The 13,379-nt window shown below is 46.6% G+C and overlaps 1 protein-coding gene and 1 non-coding gene across 2 annotated transcripts in view; one reads left to right on the forward strand and one right to left on the reverse strand.

Moving 5' to 3' along the window:
- Arsg (arylsulfatase G) overlaps positions 1-13,379 on the forward strand; it is a 135,895-nt gene that overhangs the window by 60,752 nt on the left and 61,764 nt on the right. The gene's annotated exons all lie outside the window — the stretch shown is intronic.
- On the reverse strand, positions 3,462-3,567 carry LOC131918105 (U6 spliceosomal RNA). The gene has a single exon (XR_009380852.1). It is a non-coding gene; the product is annotated as a U6 spliceosomal RNA (small nuclear RNA).

A 13,379-nucleotide genomic window follows, 5' to 3' on the forward strand; every position in this document is an offset into this window, starting at 1 on the left:
TGTGCCCCTGAGCTACAGCCCCAGCCTTTCCCCTCTTTAAATAGGGGTACTGTTCTCATCATGGGCATCATAGGGATTTTATCCTCCTGACTTCATTCTATATCCAGTTACCTCCTAAGGGCTCTACCTCTCAAGCCAGTACATTGGCGACTAGGATTCCCATATGTGAATTAATTTTTTTTACATGTATTTATTTATCCATCCTCTTCCCCCCGCAGTGTGTGTGTGTGTGTGTGTGTGTGTGTGTGTGTGTGTGTGTGTGTATACGTGCCCGCCTGTCTACACACACTCAAGCCATGGTGGACGTCAGAGGATAACCTGCAGGAGTTGATACTCTCATTCCACCATGTGGGTTCTGGGAATTGAACTTGGCTGATCAGGCTTGGAGGTAAGCACCTTTACCTGTGGAGCCATCTCAGCAGCCCCCGCATGTGAATTTTTAGGAACGTAAACTCTTAGCTCACAGCGCCAGGTAAGAGGAAGTAGTGGTCAACAGCTTTGGAGTACTCCCAGACCCATTGCTGACAGTCAGTCCAGTGGACAGAAGTTCCCTCATTGCTGGCAAAGCTAAGCTCTTTCCCACACTCCATTTGCACTCCCCTAGCTCACAGACTTCACACTCACCAGCGTGAACTTGGGATTCGGAGTTCCTGTGTAACTTTTGCTCAAAAAGGAATCTTGTTGGCCAAGCTGACACTCTAGTTCCCAGGTTGTCCTTGGAAGTGAGAAGGGCGTGGCTTTCCTGTGTCCTCAAGCTTGTGCGGTTTGTGTAGATATGAGTCAGGTCTCAGAACTGGGACTGCCTGGAGTGGTTCTCAGGACAGCCGAAGAGCAGCTCCTTGTGACACCATGACCTAGATAATGTCACACTGTGAGGACTGGCCAGCTTCCACCGGAAAGCTGTGTAGGAGAGAGCCCAAGGACTTGGGTGGGGTAGGCATGAGTTAGACTCTACCTCTATCAGCTGCTGGCTGTTGATAGCATCCTGTGCCGCCAGGCGATTGGAAGCCTCCGTATAAAGATGCATCTGTGTGCACACCAGCACCGGGCTTGGGAAAGTAAAATACCTCAGTGTTCTCTGTAAGTTCCCTCATCTGTAAAAATACGTAGTTTACAGATCATTTTAAAAAACTAGAAATAGGTGACACTGGGGAGCCATGGGCAGGGTGGATCTCTGAGTTCAGGCCAGCCAAGGCTACATAGTGAGACCCTATCTCCAGACAAACAAACAAGTATTAGAAATAGAAATGAGGATGTAGCTCTGTTGGTTGAGTGCTTACCCAGCATGCCCAGCTCTAGGTTCGATCCCCAGCACTGCATAAATTTGGTGTGGTGGCACACACCTGTAACCTTAGCACTTGGGAGATTGAAGCAAGAACATCAGGATTTGAAGATATATACCAACACACCACCGCTACCAACACACACTACATATCACCACATAGCACCACACACCACCACCACATAGCACCACACACCACCACCTCCACACACCACCACTACCACTACCTACACACCACCTCCACACACCACCACTACCATTACCTACACACCACCACCACCATACTACCACCACACCATTACACTACCACCACACAGCACTACCACATCACCACCACAACCACACATCACCACCACCACCACCACACACCCCACCACAACATCTCTAGCTACCTCGTGAGCTCAAGATCAGCCTGGACTACATAGCAAGACCTTGTCTCAACATCTTGGAATAAACAAGAGTGAAATTCGTCATCCTGTGTTTGTATTTACTGTACTGTTATTAGAACCACCATGGTGTGCATATCTTCATGCAGGGCATCACTGCATAGATAAGATGTAAATGGTGGCTATTTTTATTATAAGACAAACTTTAATGCCAAATTTCACTTTTAGTGCTTAGGACTGAACTCTGGGCCTTGTGCATGCCAAGCAAGCGTCCTACTGCTGAGCAAAACTTCCGGCTCCATGCACATAACTTCCTTTGAGGACTGTTTCCTGGTACACCTACTGTCAGAATGTCTTGTGCTTGCTGTTCTCCCACAGAAGAGCTGCCGACCTTCCTCAGTGAGCCACCAGCTACTTGAGGGCAGGGGTTTGTCATGGACCCCCCATATTTCCAGGTCCCCGTCCTCCATTATTGACAGTGTAGTTCCCAGGACTCGACAACTGTGGCAGAAATCCAGCACAGTCAGTCCAAGAACCAAAGGACTATAGGCTCAGCTCAAGGACTTGGTTGGCCATGGAGAGATGCTGTTTCAGCTCGCCCATTCTCTCTCAAGCACCTCCATGAGACAGGAAACATAGCTACATCCTTCTGTGCTGAGAATCATTGGAGAAAGAAGTTATTTCCCGTCCTGATGCAGAAAATCCCAGGTGTAGCTTTATTGTATTTTATTTTGAGACAAGATATCATTCTGTAGTCCAGGCTAGCCTGGAATTCACTATGTAGCCCAGGCTGGCATTGAACTAAAGGCACACCTCTTGCTTCAGTCTCCCAACAGCAGGAGCAACCACATTTGACCTCAAGTTTGGATTCTGAATAACTCTGTTTGGGACCTGGGCTCAGCAAGGTCAGAGGAGGTCATGCTGCTCTATTAGCTCCTGGGAAGATCCTGAGGCCACAGTGTGTCCATGGTGGTGGGGCAGAGAACAGATACAGCAGATCCGTAGGAGTCACATGGAGGTAGGTGTGCCACAGTAAAACGCCACTCATGACTCTAATGGCCTTGGTGCAGATGGTGACAGATGAGTGTGTACCTCAGCTAGAAAGAGCTGTGAAGACGGGTCATAGGCTCCCGAAGTCATCGCTAACTCTCCTGGTACAAGCAAAGAATGTAACGACAATAGGTCTGTGTGGGTAGCTAGGAATCTGAAAGGGCAAGAAGAGGGGTGAGCCGAGTCATTATTTCATCCATTTGTCCTTTTAAAAAGTGTATTATAGTTTTTTAAGTTTTCATATGTGTATATATGATATGCTGAACCTATTTCCTTCACAGCCTCCTTTTCCTTTCATAGTCCAGTTTGTCCTCCAAACTCTCTCTCTCTCTTCCTCCCTCCCCCTCTCTTCCCCCCTCTCTCATCTCCCCCCTCACTCTCATTTCTAGGAACCTTTTGTTTGTGTTTCTGTGATTGGCTGGATTCACTTAATGTGGTTATTTTCAATTGTGTCCATTTTCCTGCAAATATAACTTTGTTCTCCTTTCTGACTGAATAACAACAAAAACATTCCATTGTGTCCATTTTCCAGCACATTTTCCTTATTGTGCCTGTCTTATTGGATACCTTTGGGACAGGGTTTCTTTGCATAGCCTTGGCTGTCTTGGAAGTAGCTCTGTAGACCAGGCTGGCCTTGAACTCAGATATCTGCCTGCCTCTGCCACACGAGTGGTGGGATTAAAGGTGTGCGCCACCACTGCCTGGTTTAGATACCTAAATCAATTCCACAATTTAGTTATTGCAAAAATATAGAATCCTTCACAAATTTCATATCATCCTTGCTGCAGGGCCATACTTATCTTCTCCATGTTGTTTCAGTTTTAGTCTGTGTGCTGCTGAAGTGAGCACTCTTTAGTTCTGAAACACAGTCTCATGTAGTTCAGGCTAGCCTTGAACTCACTGTGTAGCCAAGGATGTCCTTAAACCTCTCATCCTCTGGCCTTCACCTCCCACATGCTAAGATCACAGGCAGGTGTACTCCATCACAGCCAGTTTACGCCAGTGCTGGGTGTCAGAGCCAGGCTTTGTGCATGCTAGGCAAGTGCCCCACCGCTGAGCTCTGTCCCCTGCCCCTTCCTTTTGCTTTTTAAGACAAGGTCTTGCCCGGGCACAGTGCCCCATGCCTTTAATCCCAGCAGTTCCAGGACAGCCAGGGCTATACAGAGAAATCCTGTCTGGAAAAACAAAACAAAACAGGACAAGGTCTCACTGCTGCCCTGGCAGGTCTTGGACTGCAATCCTCTGTAGTCTTCATAGTAGCTGAGACCATAGGTCTGGGCCTCTAACCCTGCTGGGTATTTGTCCCTTTAATGCTTTTGAGTAGCTGGAAACCGTAGACATTGGCGCAGTTTGGAAAAGTTTGGCAAGACAAATGGTGGGGAGAAATTGCTGTGAAGATTTTCTCTTCTAGGGAAGAACACTCATGGTTCCGAGAGACAGACATTTATCAGACTGTGATTCCTCCAAACCACAGAGGAGGCACACACACACACACACAAATCTTCAGGGAACCATGACCATGCCTAACAGCAACTTTGAAATCTTCAAAAGGATGATGGGACCCCACAACAATGATTCCACAAGGACTATGGTAAAGCCATTAAGATGATTAACACCACGGAAAGGTCAACTTTGGACTACAAACTGTTCAGGACAGTTTCAAGATGGCTAGCTGAGATGATCCAGATTCACAGAGAACTTGAGCAATGACTTGAGACAAGCCCTACATTTTCCCATTATGAAGATACTAGACAAATGATACAACTACCTCTCCCAGGACTTGACAATTAACCCCAAAATTTTCTTTTCAGGATCCCATAAAGATGTCTTCACCCCCAGAAAGCAGTAAAACAACGCCCACATTCCCAAGAGGTGGGGGGGGGTTGCTTGTTTAATGAGTTATGGATATTGTCATTGTTTATGATGGTTGGTTACAAGTTGTTAATTGTTAATGGTCAGGAAAAAACTGAACAAGAAGATTAGATTCAGGGTTTTTGTTTGAAAAGAAAAAGAAAAAGAAAAAAGAGAATATAGATATGAGGTAGATCATTGAATCTACTCTGAGAAAAAAGATAAAATTAATAGGATAAATGGGTAGATCATTGAATCTACTCTAAAAAGAAAAAGGGGAAGATATAAAAATAACGAAAGGTAGATTATTGAATCTATTATGAAAAGAAAAAAGAGAGAATATGGATATGATAAGATAAAAAGGGAGATTATTGAATCTACTTTTAAGAAGGAACTATTTGTTTTACATAGGATAAGTAATGGACTGGACATTGTTAATATATATAATGGAGTTTTTTGTCTGAATCTGTCAAAAGTTAATGGACTAGACATCATTAATGTAATTCGTGACTGTTTATATTATATATACTTATTGGTTATAATATTTCTTGTATTAGTTATAAGCTATTTTTAAAATTTTAGACAAAAAAGGGGAAATGTGATATTGTGTTTCCCCAAAATATTGTGCACCCTAATAAACTTATCTGGGGTCAGAGAACAGAACAGCCACATAGAGGCCAGAAAATGGTGGCACACACACCTTTAATTCTATCACTTGGGAGGCAGAGATCCATTCGGATCTCTGTGAGTTTAAAGCCACACTGGAAACAGCCAGGCATGGTGACTCACGCTTTGAATCCTAGGAAGTGATGGCAGAAAGCAGAAAGGTATATAAGGCATGAGGACAAGGAACTAGAGCTGGCTAAGCTTCAGGCTTTTGAGCAGCAGTTCAGCTGAGATTCACTTGGATGAGGACTCGGAAGCTTCCAGTCTGAGGAAACAAGATCAGCTGAGGAACTGGCAAGGTGAGGTGGCTGTGGCTTGTTCTGCTTCTCTGATCTTCCAGCATTTACCCCAATACCTGGCTCCAGGTTTGTTCTTATTAATAAGACTTTTTAAAATTCATGCAACACCACTTTACTTTTCTTGAGTCTTTCATGGGGAGCTGGGGTTCACTCGTTTGACTAGACTTGGTGATGCCCAGAGATTCTCCCATTTCCACTCCCGCAGGTCGGGGATTCCTTGTACATGCTACCCTGCCCTGGCTGTTGTGTGCCACCTCCCTGAGCGAGCTATCTCCCCAGCTCTCAGTGTGTTTTTGTCGAAGGATACCACCTAACTTGTAGCAGGCAGTGCGGGCTCAGAAGTCTGAGAAGGTAGGTTGAGGCAGAGCACAGTGGGTTCTGATGAGTAAGCAGATGTCAGTCACCGAAGAGGTAGGGGCCAGGGATTCAATATCTGGTTAGTGTGCTAAAATGGATTTGAGTTTGACTGGAATCGGGGACAGTGGCCATGTGGGTTGTGGGGGACAGGGGCCATGTTGGTTTTGGACGGCAGCACTGGAAATGAAGAGTCAAGGAGTGATTTACAGGCCAGGAGGGAGAGCTCAATGGGCAAAGGCACTTACTAAGAAAGCTTGATTACCGAAATTCAATCCCTGGAACTCATAATGGTGGAATGATAGCCAACTCCACAAATTGTCCTCTCTCCCTTTCTCTCTCTCTCTCTCTCTCTCTCTCTCTCTCTCTCTCTCTCTCTCTCTCAAACACACACACACACACACACACACACACACACACACACACACACACACACACACACACGCTTGCACCATCACTACCACCACCACCACCACCACCACCACCACCACCACTAGTTTTTTTTTTTTTTTTTTGGTTTTTCGAGACAGGGTTTCTCTGTGTAGCTTTGCGCCTTTCCTGGGACTCACTTGGTAGCCCAGGCTGGCCTCGAACTCACAGAGATCCACCTGGCTCTGCCTCCCGAGTGCTGGGATTAAAGGCGTGCGCCACCACCGCCCGGCAAACTTTTTTTTTTTTTTTTTTTGTTTTTTCCTTTTTTTTTTTTGGTTTTTCGAGACAGGGTTTCTCTGTGTAGCTTTGCGCCTTTCCTGGAACTCACTTGGTAGTCCAGGCTGGCCTCGAACTCACAGAGATCCGCCTGGCTCTGCCTCCCGAGTGCTGGGATTAAAGGCGTGCGCCACCACCGCCCGGCCACCACTAGTTTTTAAAAGTCGTGTACACAGCCAGGTGTGGTGGTGTAGTTCATGCCTTGAGAGGCAGAGGTGGGCATCTCTCTGAGTCTGAGACCATTCTTAACCACATAGTGAGTTCCAGGCCAGCCAGGGCCACACAGAGAGACCCTGTCTCAAAAAGAAAGATTTGTACACTAGAAGGTAATGTGATGGGGGAATGTCTTTCTGTATGCTGTGAATTTGTGTTGCTCTGATTGGTTGATAAATAAAGCCGTTTGGCCTATGGCAAGGCAGCTTAGAGGCAGGCGGGAGATTAAAAGAGAGAGACAGGAAGAAGGTGGCGTGGGGAGGGGGAGATGCCAGTGAGTCACCCAAGGAGCAACATGTAATGGGACATAGGTAAGGCCAGGGAACATGTGGCAATATATAGATCAATAGTTCTAGGCTAATTTAAGATATAAGAGCTAGCCAGCAAAAAGCTTGAGCCATGGCCATGCAGTTATAATTAATATAAGCCTCTGTGTGTTTAACTGGGGGACAACAAGAGTGGGAGAGATTTATCCTGACCTCCAGCAGGCTGGGACACAGGAAAACTTCAGCTACAAAAATGCCTCAGTTTCTAGGGGTTGATTAAGGAGGTGGACTGGGGAGTTTGGAATGAGGGCAGCGTGGGTTCTCTGCACACTGAGGCTAACATGTAGCAGGGACACGAGGCTGGTGCAGGATCGCCAGCGGCCAAGTGCCATTTACTCCTGAATTTCACTCGCTCATGCATTCCCTGCTCACGTCTGCCTCCTCTCCTTACCCCATGCTGGAATGTTCTTTCTCTCCACATTTGACTAGTGTTACCAATTGACACCATGAGTTTCGAAGGCCTGCTGTGTGCCTGCTAATTGTGTTACGTGCTTCATCTCTTTGAATCTTGTGTAACCCGGTGAGGGAGGTCTGGCAACACTCGTTGTCTGGACCAAGAGAGACTTTTAGAGCAAGCCCCTGTCTAGCCTCGTGTTAGCAGGGGCTGACTCTGATCTGCATCCAGCTTTGTTTGTGGATGCTTTTAGCCTCAGCCTCCTGTTTCTTCTTCTTGATTCTCCTTACATTGGACTCATTTTATTTCGTCATTTGGAAAGGCTGTGGTTTCTTTCTTAAAGCTCTCCATCCATCCCCAAGGGCTCTCTCTATTGTGTGCTGGAGGGGACTGTGCTCCCTAGAATATAGGATGCCACCTTGGCACTTCAGTTGCTCTGGACCCCACCTGGCTGCCCTGGAGGCTTTCTCAGGAAACTTGTAGCTCATATGACCTGTCTGTTCAGCTTCCTGGTTGGGAAGGTTATAGAGGGCCTGCAGACCATCATAATGACTTTAGATTTACTTTGATTATAAAAACAAACAAACAAACAAATAAACACCTCCCCCCCCCCAAAAAAAAAACAAAAAATAGAGGGTTTCCAGGCAAGAACTACTGTTAGCTGCTAAATGCTTTTCAAGATCACTTTGGCTATCCCTCAGAAAATGGAGTGGACGTGGGGAGGGACTAGAGACCAGAATCAGGAGTGGGGAAGCAGGGCTGGGTTAGCTATGTACTATTCAATGCCAGAGCATAGTGTGTATGGAACTCACTAGAGTTACACAACATGGTGGTCCTGGGAGGCAGGGTAGGATGAAGCAGAAGTCCTTTTGGAGACAGATGGAGACAGAAGGCTAGATTTATGTGCTGGTAAATCAGGGTCATCTGGGAAGAGGGCAGCTCAATTGAGAAAATGCCTCCAGATTGGTCTGTAGGCAAGTCTGTGGGGGCATTTTTGATTAATGATTGATGTGGGAGCGTCCAACATACTATTGGCAGCGCTGTCCCTGGGCAGGTGGCCCTGGGTGTATCAAAAAGCAGGTTCAGCCAGTCATGGGGAGCAAGCCAGTACCAACCACACTACCTCTGTGGTTTCTGCTTCAGTTTCTGCCTCCAGGTTCCTGCCTTGACTTCCTGCCCTGACATCTGTTGGTGATGGATTGTGACCCGGGATTCTTAAGATGAAATAAACCCTCTCCTCCCTAAGTAGCTGTCGGTCATGGTGTTTATCACAGCAACAGAAAGCTAACCCAGACTTTGCAAACAGAACTGATACGGTATGCTGGGGAGAAGGAATAGGGAGAGGGAGGGGGAGATTATGGTTTTGTTTGTTGTTTTATTTTGAGGCAGGGTCTTGCTATGAAACCCAAGCTTTTCCTAGAACTCACTGTATAGCTAGTCTTGAATCGGACACCCTCTTCCCTCCACCTCCTGAGTGCTGGGTTTCAGGTGTGCCAGGTTCAGATGATACTTTGACTTGAGCTACTGGGTGAGAGGTGGTGATGTTTCCTGAGATAGGGAAGATTAGAGAGGAGGACCAGGCATGCCGGGACACATCTCAGAAAGAGCCAGGCATTCTTGTAGAGGAGGGCAAAGGAGACAACCACTGGTCCAGTGGAAGAACTGTCTGGAGCCTCAGGACCAACAGCCATGTCTCTCTGGCTCTGGGAAGCCCAGAGGGCTGAGGACCAACTGGGGCTTCATCAGATGCTCTGGGGCAGCACTGACTTTGGAGGCATGTGGTCCGGGCAGGTGCATAGAGGCTTACGCTTAGAAGCCTCTCTGGATCCTATTCCTTGTGGCCATCATGTTGAAATGGGTTAGTGGGACTCTGCTTCTTCATTTTCCCCTGGGCACTGCAAACGGTGCGGCTGGTCCTACCGTGTTGGATGTGGAAGCGGCATTAGTAAGCTTGGGCCATTCCATTCAGAACTACATATTCAAGACAGAATAAACCCAAGGGCAACAGATGCTTATGGCTTAATGTGTGTGAAGTACTTGGAAAAGTGCCCGGGGTTATAATAGGTGTTTTGTAAGCATTCGAGGTGAGGGTTATGAGAATGAGGATCACTTGGAGTGTGAGCTAGGAGAGTCCTTGTGCTTCAGTCTCAAGAGGAAAGGAAGAATGGAGGCTTGTTTAGAAATAAAGTTGTGAGTCATGGATGGAGCTGTTTGGAATGACTAGCGCAGCTCTTGATAGCTGCCTGCAGCATCAGCATCCAAGGTTGCCCTCAGGAGTTTGAGCCCTGTGATCCCAATATGTCTGGCTGCTGGAATTGTTTGGAATAAACCCATGCTTGGGAATGATACCCCAGGCACCTGGATACAGGGGAAGGAAGGCCACAAATACATTTTCCTGAGCCTCCAGGAGACCGAGGGGACAGAAGGGAAGTGCTGGCAGGGTGGAGTTCCCTAGCTATGAACCCAGGATCTCCTGGAAGATCCGGAGGGAGAGCCTCACCCAGGTTGTGTAAACCTGGCAGTGTGCGTAGGCACAGGCACCATCCCTGTCCTCATTCTGTCTGTCACAGGGAAGATCAGAGGAGGTATCAATGGCCTGCTGCCAAGAGCGGAGCTTTAGGACTGGAATGAGCTTCCTGACCAGCAGGCTTGGGATCTCACAGCGTGGTTCCCTGCTCACTGAGGATGTCCCTTCTTTGCTGTTTGTCACCAAAAAAAAAAAAAAAAAAAAAAAAAAAGAAATAATTTCAGGCTGGGGAGATAATAAAACTCAACTGATAATGTGCTTGAGTTTTATCTCTAGAACCCACATATATATGTGTGTGTGTGTGTGTGTGTGTGTGTGTGTGTGTGTGTAATGTTAAAAAAAATATGCCAGGCGGTGGTGGCGCACGCCTTTAATCCCAGCACTAGGGACGCAGAGGCAGGCGGATCTGTGAGTTTGAGGCCGGCCTGGTCTACAGAGCGAGATCCAGGACAGGCACCAAAGCTACACAGAGAAACCCTGTCTCGAAAAAAAACTATATATATATATATATATATATATATACATATATATATATATATTTAAATAGAGATATGTCAAAGATTATTCCACAACTGGCTAGAAATCTAAATGACCCTGATAGCCAGGGGCTCCGCCAAGCTCCCACAGCCAGAACCAGAAGTGGCTAATAGCTCAAATGACCTCTGTGCTAGCTGTATGACTGAGACCAGGACAGACCCTTAGGCCCTCAAGCTAGTACAGACAACCTGTCTCTAGAACCATCTTCTTGGAAGAAATGACATGTACCCCAAGTTGGGTTTCAATATAGTTAGCGCTTTCTTGTACAATGAGGATTGTATCACACCAGGAAACTTTTTTCCATATTGTACTGGGCTTAAATACACTGGGAATAAACCGCCTGTCATTAGACTCCCTGAAGTCTGATCCAGGTTGACAAAGTCACTCTGCACCAGGTTTTCATTCTTCCCTCTTCGTGGGGTTGGCTTCCCTGTATGATACCTGCAGGAACTCCTCAATGGGTCAGTGAATAAAGTAGCTTATCACCAAGTCTGATAACCTGAGTTCAATAACCCCAATCCCGGGACCTACGTAGTGGAAGACAAAGACTGCTTCTGACTTCCACACGTTGTCGTGGTATACCTGTGCTCCATCCTGAGTGCAAAATAAATAATAAATAAAAATGCAATAAAGAAATAAAGGCAACAAGGAAAGGAAAAGAAGAAAGGAGTCCACACTAGTGGTATGAAGAACTCGTTTGCCCTCCTGGGCCACTGTCTCTCCAAATGTCAAGGTCATGGTGAAGGGCAGGGATGCTGAGTCCTGTTTGCTTTAGCTAGTCAGGTGGCGTCTCCATGGGTATACTCAAGGAGTATGAAAACATCAGGGACTCAGGTTTCAGCTTACTTGGGGGTCCTGGCAGCCAGAGAGAGAGGCTACCTATGTAAGTGATGCCCATCCTGTTTCTTTGTGTGTGTGTGTTATGCAGATGTGTACATATGTGTATGGATGCACATACCTATGCATGTGTGTGTGGGAAGTGTGGGTTGATGTCGGATGTCTTCCTCTGTAGCTCTATGTGGTGATATATTGTGTACTCTAATAAAATTTGCCTGAAGATAAGAGAACAGAACAAGCCACTAGATTAAACGTAGATGCCAGGCAGTGGTGGCACACGCCTTTAATCCTAACACTCGGGAGGCAGAGATCTGTCTGGATCTCTGTGAGTTCAAATATATAACCACAGCTCCACACTTTGGCTTTTGAGTCAGACTCTGTCACTGAACCTGGAGGTTGCTGGTTTGGCTAGGTCAAGAGGCCAGTGACCCCCCCAGGACTTCCTTGTCGTGTTTCCTGAGAACTGGGATTACTGATGTGGACCACCACACCCCTGCAAACATTTTACCCATGGAGTCATCTCCCCAGCCCCCCACGTCGAGATGTTTCAATGCCACATTCAGCCTCCACTTTGGGCCAGCCCTTCACCTCACCCAGCCTCAGCTTCCCTTCCATGCTAGGTTGCTGAGGTCTTTACAATCTGGACACTATGAGGCCTGGAGATGACACTACCCTTTAAGCCATCTTTCCCTCCCTTCAGCAGGGCCCCACAAACCCTCTGTTGCTGCCATAGTCATTCTAGACTCAGATCTCCATGGCTAAAACAAATTTTCATTAAAAAATGTTAAGCACAGAAACACGAAAGAAGAGTAAAATAAATACCAAAATACTGATCCATCTGAAGCATTTTGCTGTTTTGTTTACATTTACAGCTCTACCTGTAAATACACTCTCTGAATCGTTGAAGGATGAAAACATCCCCCTTCGTTGCCAATAGCATAGTATGTGTCTCTTTAGATAATAATGTTGGGCATGGAGAGTTGGCTTGGGTTGAGAACACCTGTTGTTCTTGCAGAGACCCAGCTTTGGTTCCTAGCACCCACATGGTGATTCACAACCGTCTGGAACTCTAGTTCCAGGGGATCTGATGTTGCCTTCTGGCTGCTGCAGGCACAGCACAGAAGCAGTACATACAGATGTACACGCAAGCAAAACACTGGTACACATGCAATAAATCTATCTTTTAAGAAGTGTTCTTTCACATGCCCATAGTGCCATTATTACACTAAAAATGGTCAGTAATTCCCTCACATCTGAAATCCACTTCACATTAGAATTTCCTTCCCTCCTCAAATGTGCTGTTAAGTGTATTTGAAGTGAGATCACTGCATTTGCTTCTCTCTTTGGTTTCTTGTCATGGAGACTGTTGCCCACCCCCAGTCCCAGTCCCCCCCCCCCCCCCCCCCGGGCTCTTTGGAGTGGCTGGACCCCTTGTGTCACAACTCCAGAGCACTGATTTGTTTGTTTCCTTGTGACCTAGTTGACTCTTGTCCTCGTAGCTGGATTTCCTGTACCCTGGAAATTAGATTCAGAAGTCTGATTAGATTCAGGTTGAGTGTTTTGGGCAGAGTCCTTTCTTTTATACACTTCATCTTTCATCCCATCAGGAGTCATAAAAGGTCGCGGGCAAATGATTAGTGACACTGAATCTAATCCCTTCATAGGGAGCTAATTGCCAGTCCTGTCCAATTCATAAATGACCAGAGGGTGACAGAGAGTGACAGAGTGACCACCCGTGTCCATTGGTCACCAGTTATTTTTTAGGGGACGTTGTAGACATGGTCATTTCCCAAGGCTGCTGTGCTTTTGGTGTGAGCTACTTGATGCAAAAGAGTGTTCTCCCTCGTCACCTGGCCGAGGCTGTGGGTCCATCAGGGCATGTGTTTAATTATTTGCCTTTAATTAGGAATGTTTAGAATGTGGAATTGGTATCAAATTCTCTTCCAATG

The sequence above is a fragment of the Peromyscus eremicus genome, chromosome 8a, assembly GCF_949786415.1.
Source record: "Peromyscus eremicus chromosome 8a, PerEre_H2_v1, whole genome shotgun sequence".
In the NCBI taxonomy this organism is placed as follows: Eukaryota; Metazoa; Chordata; class Mammalia; order Rodentia; family Cricetidae; genus Peromyscus; species Peromyscus eremicus.